Source organism: Copadichromis virginalis, linkage group LG8 (genome assembly GCF_057382275.1).
Source record: "Copadichromis virginalis isolate Kocher_CV1m ecotype Utaka linkage group LG8, C_Virginalis_male_GT1.1, whole genome shotgun sequence".
NCBI classification, from domain to species: Eukaryota; Metazoa; Chordata; class Actinopteri; order Cichliformes; family Cichlidae; genus Copadichromis; species Copadichromis virginalis.
This window is the reverse complement of record NC_140625.1, coordinates 16,933,052-16,944,085: the sequence shown is the minus strand read 5'-3', so window position 1 is coordinate 16,944,085 and position 11,034 is coordinate 16,933,052.

Genomic DNA, 11,034 nt, shown 5'->3' with positions numbered 1-11,034 from the left:
AAAGCAGCTACTGAGGTGAGGCCAAGGGTCAAAAGCATTTTCATCTTTATGACAGAGTGAAGAGCATCTCACTGAGGAACTCTGAAGACACGAGTGATGATAAACGGCTGACTGTAGCGGCTCCGCAGATTTCTCCAGATGAGTGCACACGTGTTCTCTTTGGTCACAGTCGACTGTAACAGGAGATCAAACACAAGGTGCAGCTTTGAAAGTAACAAAACGCTTGTACTGGGTGGAACAGCAGAAGGGAGGTGACTGATCTACTCTGAGGTCAAAGGTTAATGTCTTGACATGGAAATCGAAGTGGAGTGGGGTTTTGTCTTTCTTTTTTTAGATACGAATAGGCGTAAACTTGGGTCTGTTTGAGCTCGTGTAGTGTTTTGTAAATATTACATGAAAGGATGGACAAGATGGGTTTCAGATGCAATACTCGTAACAGCTCAAATGATTTTGAATCGTTTTATTTCCTCTGATCTTACCAAAACATTTAGTTTTTTACGAGGAAGATAAACCAAAGTGCACCGCAACAAAATTTATTATTAAACTGGCAGGTTAAAGGGGAAATGAAACGCTACACATATAAAGGCTAAATTACATCACAGAGCCCTGCTCTCAAAAACTGAAACAGATGTAAGTGTCTGTGAAGCTGGATTTAAGAAATAAGTCCTTAAAGTTTAAGTTATAAAAGCATCTTTAGTGGCATCTTTTGTCAGAACGTGACGTCATGTGATTGGTTGGTTATAATAATGGATTGCATGTATATAGCACTTATTCAAGAAACCTCAAAGCGCTTTACAATTAATAATGGATTGGATTTAAATAGCGCTTTTCAAGGCACCCAAAGCGCTTTACAATGCCACTATTCATTCACTCTCACATTCACACACTGATGGAGGCAAGCTACAGTTGTAGCCACAGCTGCCCTGGGGCAGACTGACAGAGGCGAGGCTGCCATATCGCGCCATCGGCCCCTCTGGCCAACACCAGTAGGCAAGTAGGGTAAAGTGTCTTGCCCAAGGACACAATGACCGAGACTGTCCGAGCCGGGGCTCGAACCGGCAACCTTCCGATTATAAGACGAACTGCGAACTCTTTGAGCCACAATCACAATATAGCCGTCACTTTGTGATACATATATGCAGATCTGGCAATTTATGATGATTTGACAAGACAGCGGCTCCGAGGAAGGGATGACATGTTTTGGAGACCTTTTTTTCCTCACATCATCTCACTGACTGGATTACTTGATATTAGAAGCGAGGACAAGTGAAGACCAAATATAAGTGAATTAGAGTGTAACATGGGGAGGGTTTTTTTTTCTTTTGGCGGGGGGTCCCTGTGGACATGCTGATGGATGTTATGATTTCCAATCGTGTTCAGTAAGATATATATATTATATATCTTATATATATATATTTATATTTTTGGTGTGGTGTAACCTGTGATCTTGTAAGCTGTTTGCTTGTTGGGAAAAGAGAAAATATTTTATTACATAAAATAGCTCTGATTGCATTAAGCAAACATCTGCTTTGCAAGTGATTGCCATCCCATACACCCAGCCTGGTGAGGAAACGCTGGTTTGGTGCAATCCAGCTTGTTGGCCTGGTGACTCAAGCAGGCTCTCCTTCACAGTCCTCATTAAGTGCTAAAAGTTGGATTTTCCTGTTTGAGTGCAGCTAGCCAAACAGCGAATTACTGCTAAAGAGACAGAGAGTGAAAGTGGAAAGTATATTCTCGATGTCTTAACTAAAACTCAATTTTGAAGCCGGGGGCAGCACAAAAGTGGTCCCCTTAAACAAATTTTTCAGTTTTAGTGTTGTTATTTCCCTCTGAGTTATTGATTCTGTCACTAGCTAGCTAACATAAACTAATGTAAGTCTGTTAGCGGCAACCAAACATCCAACCACATGACGTCACGTTCCATACTGACAGAAGACGGTGCTAAACATGTTTTTCAAGCTTAAACTTTAAGCACTTATTTCTTAAGTCCAGCTTCACAGACAGTTACAGCTATGTCTGTTTTTGAGAGCAGGGCTAAATGATGCAAATTAGCCTTTATGTGTGTAGCATTTCACATCCCCTTTAACTCTACCTAATGTTTTACTTAACTACTTAAATCTAATCTAACTGTAAGTCCGTCCTGTGTGAGACAGCATTTCTTAGGGATCTCACTCAGTCTTCTACTGTGTTTACACTTGACTGTTCAGAGGGGACCATGTAACCCACTGCTTTTACAAGCTGTCTATCTATAAAAATGAAGTGCTGTGGTTTCCCACTCTGTTCTATTATTCTGCTCTTCTTCCTCCTCTCCCACCTGCCCTGTGTTTGCTGGAACAGAGAGTCAGGCCCTGCCAGCAACGCACACAATTAAGTGAGGGGTGATGAAATTATGCCTCAGTTGCAAGCAAATGGAAGGATGAGGGGATGGAGAGGCAAAGTGGGAAGGAGGGAGAGTCCATTCTGTTTTCCTCTGGGAACAAGGGAAATTCTATTAGGCCCATAATAGAGCCATTTTTCACCTCCTTCCACATCAGTCTATTATACAATTCCTCCTCCAGTCCTTTCCTTTCTGTCTTTCCTCTCTATAAACAATACAGCATCTCCTTTCTTTAGAGTTCCCTGGAAACCCCTTCTCTTTTCTCTGAACTCTACTCCTGTCAGTTTGCTCATCAATCTCACTGAAAAGTCCATCTCTGAATATTAATATTTGTTGTGTTTGGAAATCCATTAAAAAGGCATCAAGTACAATCAGCTCCTGTTAACTTTTTCTGAGGTCAAACAGAACTTTGTTGACTGAGAGGCTGTAAAATGTCTGCGGCCTTGAAGCAGGTGATAAATCTTAAAAGCGGGAACACGCGTTAACTTTAATTGTCCACAGTCATTCCACGTTCATTTAATCATAAAGCCCAGCTGAAAGTGACAAAATAACGAGCACTAACACAATCCAAAGTCTTTCAGAAACTCTTAACTGGGGAGGTATTCCTTGAAGCGGCTTTGTGGCGAATTGAAAGGGGTTTATTTGTTTGTCACGTAAATTCGTGGAAAACATAGTTAAAACATTACGGGTTTAATCCCGTTTTGTGTAAGGCCACATATGCTCAACGTTTTTATTTGTGCCACACTGAGCTGTGCCATTAGAAACTGGTTTGAAAGAGGAAATCTGTCTATTGGTTGCTGTAACAAAAAACCATCAGCCACAGGCAGAGCGCATTGTTCAGAGAGCTGACTAGCCTAATCAGACATTCATGTGAATATTTTGTACGTTTCCTCCCTTTGGTTCATTTGTTAATGCTTTCTGACAAGTGAGTCACTGAACCAACAGAGCCTTCATGTCACAACGGAAAAACGATCTGCAGCGCAGTAACAATTGCAACGTGGCACCTGAGCTCTGGACCTACAGGTGCAGGTGCCCTGGTTTATTGATGGCAATACTGTACACTATCTGCACATTTCAATGATGAATGACTTTAATACTTTCAACTACTAAATGTAAAATTCCACAGATTTTTAACACTGTTTAAAAGTAATCATATTATGAAGATACCGTGAGTGCTGTAGAACAGAAACCAGTCTGAACATGTGGAAGCTTTCCAAATATTTTTCAAGTGCCTTTTTATAGATTGTTTAGATAGATTTTGTTTGATAACGCACAGTGTTTTCTTTATGTTGAACAATATTGCTGAAATTGTTACCTGCCATTATTGCTCTTAAGGATTCTGAGTACATCAACCATTTTAGGGATTTTACTGCAGCTTTGTGCCATCATTCCTTACATGCACGTGTGTCACAGGTTACACACAATGGACGTTTTTTGCATAAGGGCAGATCTGACCAGTAAAGATTTCAGTAGTTTTCAAGTTTTTGCTGTTTAGCTTTCTCTCACCCCAACCGGTCGCAGCAGATGGCCCCGCCCCTCCCTGAGCCTGGTTCTGCCGGAGGTTTCTTCCTGTTAAAAGGGAGTTTTTCCTTCCCACTGTTGCCAAAGTGCTTGCTCATAGGGGGTCATATGATTGTTGGGTTTTTCTCTGTACCTATGAAGCGCCTTGAGGCGACTTTTGTTGTGATTTGGCGCTATATAAATAAAATTGAATTGAATTGAATAGCTGTCACTAGAGGAGATAACTTGAGAAGGAAAGATAGCATAGCTCTCTATAAGACGTCTTGTATCAACTGTGTCATACACTTGTGAGGGTTTAAGCACATTTAAAGGTTGATATTTCAGCAGTATTTATGGCATAAAGAGAACGTCCTGATTCCAGCTGTAAAAACTCCAGATTTTCCTTTTTTGTTGGTCCTTAAATTCTTGTTCTGTCAAACAAAGAAGAAGACTTGATCAGGATTTTATTCAGGCTGTTACAGTTTTGTAATGCAGAAACACAACAAACATAAAACAACTGGTCATGGCTTCAGTTGGCACAGTTTGAGAGAGGTTCACAGTTAGCCTTGCAGCCACCAAAGATAGCTTGGGACACATTTGGGACACTATCACAATATTAGGACGATCATCTTATAATGTGAGACCTAAATGTAAGTACACAATGAGAATGCTGCACGAAATGATGGGAAAAAAACCCCTAAAAAGCCCAGACAAAATAAAAAAGGGATAATGTGCAGAAATACATGGAAGAAGAAAAAGAAAAAGTAGAAAAAAAGTTTTATTTTATTTTATTTTTTTTAAGTCGGCTGTGTTTGTATGATAACTTTTTCAGCTAATTTCATTGTAGCACCAAGGAGCACAGATAGGTATTACAACAGAACAACATAACCCACATTTCAGGTAAGGTTACATACATGCATACATACGTGCTGAAATATTACAGTCTGCAGGGCCATTAAAGCAAATTATTGAATTGGAGAAATTACATGAGGTCCAAGGTTTTCCATAGACTTCTATAGAATGGGAAGTACCGGCATGTATCGCCCCCCGTTGGTCATTATAAGGTAACGATAGGTAATTACTATGTGATTCTTGCATCTGTAAGAAAGAAAATGAATGCAACAAAATTAGCACACATTATATCTTTTTGGCCAAAACCTGCTAACCAAGTGGTATGAAACTACAGGAAACTGGATTCAGCTCTGTGAAATCTGATTCGTCCTCAGAATAGCCAATGACAAGCAGTGATGTCCTACACTTCATATAATACACAAGCTTCAGTTTCATTCCAAGCCAGCCGTGTCTGCGGTGAATGCAGGTATAGAGTGATGGTCATGATGTCACATTGATATGGTTTCTAAATAAAGGAGTGATGTAACATTGCACTGTGGATGTGGGGGAAAAAGGCACAGGAACAGATTATTGTACTCCAAAAGATAATACAGATCTCTAGTATAACATAGACCTTTCTCACATTTATCTAGACATCCCAGAAAGAGAAATAGCCTGTGGGTTTTGGTACTTCATCCCTGTGCTTATATCGCATGAAGATATTGACACTAACCTTAATAGAAACTAGCAAATCGAGAAAACTACTGTACAAAAACCAACAAAAGTTAAAATATGAACAAAAGCAAAAGAGACGTTGATTCCACAATATTCAAATTATGTCAAATCAGTCATTTGTACTAAATGATTTGTAACTAATGAGTTTTGAATGCATCCTTTGAAACAACACAGTGTCTAAAAAACAAAGATAGTACTTAGTATAACCTTAAATATTGAGGAATCTCACAAATATAGTTTTCTTTCCAGTAGATTATTTAGGTATGTTCATGATCTGAGATGACAGGCAGGAGCCCATTCGGCCAACAACAGTTTAGTGCTGACCTGGGGCAGAATATGTTGCAGCTTGTCTGTGTGTGATGTTTGCAGTCTACACTGAGAAACTTTGAATTGTGGGTGAAGCCTGAAGTCAAAGTGTAAACACCTGAGTGACATTTTATAAGCTTAGTTAAGCATGTACACAGAGAGACAAAGATGAGAATGACTGAAATACCAAAATACAGGAAACAAGGGTCTTTGAACGCCCCAATGAATCCTGCTGGATTTAGGGGGTATCCAATGTTTGAAAGCTCTTCATTCAGATTTAACTTACATCATCAACTCCAACCAGTTGCACAATAGCAGAACGTTGCTAAAAATGTTTGAGGGCCCATCTTGTCACACCTGCGGACACCTAGCATTGAATGTTTCCGAAATCTCATTCATTCTGAAACATTCCTCTGGGAAAAACACAGCTGTCAGAACTTATAGACAAACTCAGTCCATGACAAAACAAAGTCTTTGAACAGAACATGTTTTTGAATCTTTGTTCACTGGATCAAAGTTAACAAATACAGTCATATGAAAATGAAAGTTTCACAGGACTGCAGAGAGTCCTGTGGAAAACCAAGTCCACGCCATGATTCATTAGTTTGTGGAACCACCTCGAGCAGCCATAACTAAAAAGAAAAGTTATTCTCCTTGCCAGTCTCTCACATCATTGTGGCAGAATTTTGGACCACTCTTCTTTACTATTTTGCCTCAGTTCATTGAGATTTATTCATGCAAAGTCTAAGATCATTGTCCTGTTGCACAACTGCTGTCAGCCATGCTTCAGCTGTCTGACAGATGGTCTACAATGGAGTTCATGGTCAACTCAGAGAGTACAAGGTGTCCAAGTCATGTGGCTGCAAAACAAGCCCAAATCATCACCCCCACCACTACTGTGCTTGTATTTTGGTTAGTGCTGTCAGCGTTAATCTCGTTAAAATGACGTTAACGCCACAACTGCATTGACGCGGCAAATCTCCATTAGCGAGTTAACTCAGATCACCCCGTGTGTGGGGCTGCACGGCGTCTACGCGTAGATTTGCTGCATTAATGCGGTTATGGCGTTAACGCCATTTTGTTAAATGTGGCACTGTTGATTATGGCCAAACATGGCCTTTTTTCATTTTTCTTGCCAACCAGAAAAGTCATACTTGTTCCGTGTTTCTCTAATTCTACTTTAACTTTATGAAGTTTCTAATTTAACATAATTTATTAAGTTGATCATTTAACATACTAACTAAGGCCTATAGTGTCTGGTGTTTGGGATTTTTGCAGTGTACCTGAGCACACACAGTCTGACCTTGGGATGAATTTGCTGGCACGTCTACTTCTGAATAGATTGTTGCATTGTGTTAACACACACCTGAATCCTCCATACCAGCAAACAGCCACAACCTCTGCTTTTACAGTGGTGCTCACTCTTGCAGATGATCATTTAATCAAGTGCATTTCATTAGCAGCACCTGGCTGCCCCTTACCATTTAACTGCTGTGGAAAGAGACTGCACAGAGTTCTGTGTAAAATGTTCTTTTTCCCTTGACTGCACAACAGACGTGAGCTACAGGGAAATTTTCGGCCATTTTTCACTGGACACCTTTTAGCAGTCCCAGTTTAAAGTTACTAGTGTTGAACTCCTATTTATCAAATGCTGTGTTACAAGTTCTAGAGCTGTATATTTGTACATTTAAGCCATCATCTAAATGGTAATGGGATGAAATAGAATAGTATAGTAAACACATCTGTTAGCCACAAGGCATTGAGAAGACTGTGAGGGAAGAAGCAGCCCTATCTCATCTTTTATTGGTTTGATTTTAACGTTAGATATAGACACTTTTTTTTCTTCAAAATAATAGATCTGAATTCACTTGTAGTTAACTTTTAATAATATGTAACTTTTTGAGTAGTAAGTAGGAAGTAGTGGAGCCAGTTTTCAAGGTGCAAAGCATACAAGCCAATCCGAATGGCGTTCCAGGACATGTCAGCGATTCCCAGGCTCTGATTCCTGAAGGCCAGGTCCTGGAAGCTCCGCAGGTCCGGCGTTTTGGATAACGTCTGAGTGTAGTCCGATATTGCTCGAGTGACGGGGTCTCGCACCACCTCTATGAGCTTGGTGTCTTGGGACATGGTAGAAATCCGGTGTGGTGTCTCTTTTGTCACAAAGTAGCTCGGTGTCTTCTCCATTGTGATTTGGCTTTCAAGAGTTCTTGGCATTAAACCTCTGAATGAAAGATGAAAACACAGAATAGACGTTTCTCATTTACATTCATGTTTTTTTTTTGTTTTTTTTTAATGGACACTTTCTCAGTGTCCATTAAAAATTATATTGAAATAATGTTGTTAAAGCCTTAAATGAATGTTAAGACATCCTCTCCTCCATATCATAGTTTGATAATCAGGATGCTGATACAAATTTATATAGATTTACAGAGGACTGTGACAAAAAAATGACATAATAAAAATGCAGAGACATTTGTTTACCCTCTGGGCTTTTCTCTTGTTCAGTACGAGCTGTGACCTTTTCAGCTGAGTTTAACCAAGAGGGTCATTGCGTCTGTCTGGCACACAAAACAGCAGATACACTGGCTTTTAGGCCCATTCCTCTCAATCCCATTCTCCACTTTCCATTCCAGATTTCTACAGAGGCAACAGTTGAGTGTCAAGTTCATCTGCGGTATCAGCTGTCTTGAATTGGAGTCAGATCAAAGTGGGACGGTGAAAAGAGTGAGATCCACACCTTATCTCCCAAACATACAATGCAGCTAAGGAGCAAACCTCTCTCTCCCGGGAGCTGTAATGGGAGCGGGAGTTTACCCCCGTGTGCCGCAGCCATTTGGGCCCATCCAATGGCACTACAGGAGAGGACAGCATGCAGTGAGGGCAAAGGCAACCAATCACTAATCCTGGTAGCAGGGTCACACGCATGACTTTAAGTGACCTCAAAACTCTGAATCTTTGCATGCATATGTTCTGTCTTATCCAAATACATGGACTGATTAATTGCACCACACCTTAAAAGAACTGCATTCACTCAGTCTTTGTCAGTGTCAGACTAGTGTTCTTATCAAGTCTACAATGGAGAACTGCCCCCACCCCCCGAAACCTAGAGCAAATCGAATTTGGACCGATCCGCTGCCCAATTTATCTCAAATCCTCGCTGATGCAGATCTAATTTCATCCTCTTAGTACCACAAACAGGAAGAAGAAGCAAGTCGATAAACAGCCCATGGTCACTGTTGGAGGGAGTGAAGTGTGTTGGAGTGGGGCAAGACGGAGGAAAGCAAACATGGTGACACAGTGGAAAAAGAAAGCAGGAGCGTTGTCATTATCCTTCATCAAGTCCATCACTCACTCCATGAGCTTCTGGCCTAATTCCTGCTGTAAACTTAATTATCAAAGTATGTAGGCAAATTAGCTAAAAGCATTTTAAATAAATGGAAAATGCCCAGAAAACTGTATATAATGTGTTTAAATGACTTGAAATTTTGAAAGAGTATTTTAATTTTTAACACCACACACATATTCTTAAAGTTAAATTGACTGTGATTAACTGTTTTTACATTTAGATATATTTCAATATTTTACACCTATTAAAACCTATTCACCTATTAAACCTAATTAAGGTTTTTAATGAAATTTTTTTTTATGACAAATCAGAAAGATTTCATTGCCTAGGAACAATTTGATTTATGGCGAGAGAATGATAAAGGTAAACTTTAAATATTTACACATATGGAAACCTAATTTATATACATTTGAAAGACGTAGAAATACATATAAATATGTTCTCTCTTTTTAGTTCCTGTCAGTATTCTTGCTGCAGCATTTCAAATCAGCTCAAGGCTTTTCAGGGAGCTTTCAGGACAGCCTGAAAATAACGAATTATGATAGTCCAGCCTAGAAGTAATAAATGCATGAACTAGTTTTTCGCCGTGATTCTGAGACAGAATGTTTCTAATTTTAGAGAATTTTTTGAGATAAAAGAAAGTAGTCTTTTCTATTTCTTAAATTTGCGTATTGAAGGACATATTCTGGTCAAAAACAACTCCAGGATTCCTCACAGTGTTACCTGTGTCATACCATCCATCGGACTAGATAACATATTTGTAAGATCTTTGTGGCCGATTACAATAACATCAGTTTTATCTGAATTTAGAAGTAGAAAATTAGAGGTGATGTGGGTCTTTATGCCTTTAGGATGTTCCTGCAGTTTGGCTAATTGGTGTGTGTTATCCGGCTTTATGGATAGATAACATTAGGTATCATCTGCATAGCAGTGAAAATGTATGCTATGCCTTCTAATGATGCTGCCTAGGGAAGCATGTATAATGTAAACAGAACTGGCCCTAGTACATAACCATGTGGGACTCCATAATTAATCTTAATGTGTGAAGAGAACTCTCCATTTACATGAACAAATTGGAGACTAATAGGTAGATATGATTCAAACCACTGTAGTGCGGTACCTGTAATACCTACAGCATGCACTAATCGCTTTAATAATCGCTGTAATAAAATATAATGGTCAGCAGAATCGAACACTGCACTGAGGTCTAACAGGACAAGCACAGAGATGAGTCCACTGTCAGAGGCCATAAGATCATTTCTAACCTTCACTAAAGCTGTTTTTGCACCTTGATGAGCTCTGAAATCTGACTGAAGCTCTTTAAATTAGCCATTCCTCTGCAGATGATCTGTTAGCTGTTTTACAACTACTCTTTCAAGGATTTTTGAGATAAAAGGAAGATGAGAAATATGCCTATAATTAGCTAACATAGCAGCATCAAGCTTGTGCCGGTTTAGCATGTACATTTTATAAGCTAAACCTAACTGTTACTCACCCTCTTAGTTTCTGTGGAAGCAGTAGGAGTGTACTTAGTTTTTGACATTATTGTAGCTGCTTTCCCCCCCAAGTAGCTAATGTTAGAATGCTTGTTGTCTAATAGAATTAATACTAATGATCTTAACTAACTATAAAAAGTACAACAAACTCTCTGACAAATGAAGTCAGTTAGTTCACTTTGTTGGAGAGCAGGTGGGGTTTCTGACCTGCACTGCAGCTAGTCACATGACTTAATCAAAATATTTTGCCTTCACTTTTGGGAAGCTGTCATACAAATAAGCTATTCATACTGCTTTTACCCACTAAGGATACAATTCCAGCAGCCAGATGCAATGATGTAGAACTGCTGTCCAAGTACTGAACATTACTGGGATATAGAACACTGAGGTGCATCAAAAAGCAAGATGTGAGAAGATGTGGGAGTAGGTAGGAGTTTCTCAAA